We start from the raw sequence: 293 nt of genomic DNA, 5'->3' as shown, positions 1-293 counted from the left end.
GGTTATTACGCAGTTTCAATCGTTGTCGTTTGCTTCCAAGTTTATGTGGTTGCTGCTGCTGCTGCTGCAGCAGCAGCAGCAGCAGCAGCAGCTGCTGCTGCTGCTGCTGCAGCAAAGGCAACAGCAGCAGCAGCAAAACTGCTGCTGCTGCTGCAGTAGCTGCTGCTACTGCTGCAGCAAATGCTGCAGCAAATTCGTGCGGCAGCTGCTACCTTGCGAGCGGCAGCAGCAGCAGCAGCAGCAGCAGCATGAGCAGCAGCTGCTGCAGCAGCAGCAGCAGCAGCAGCTGCTGC

The sequence above is a fragment of the Eimeria mitis genome, genomic scaffold (assembly GCF_000499745.2).
Source record: "Eimeria mitis Houghton genomic scaffold, Emh_scaff264, whole genome shotgun sequence".
NCBI classification, from domain to species: domain Eukaryota; phylum Apicomplexa; class Conoidasida; order Eucoccidiorida; family Eimeriidae; genus Eimeria; species Eimeria mitis.
This window is presented reverse-complemented; position numbering follows the sequence as displayed.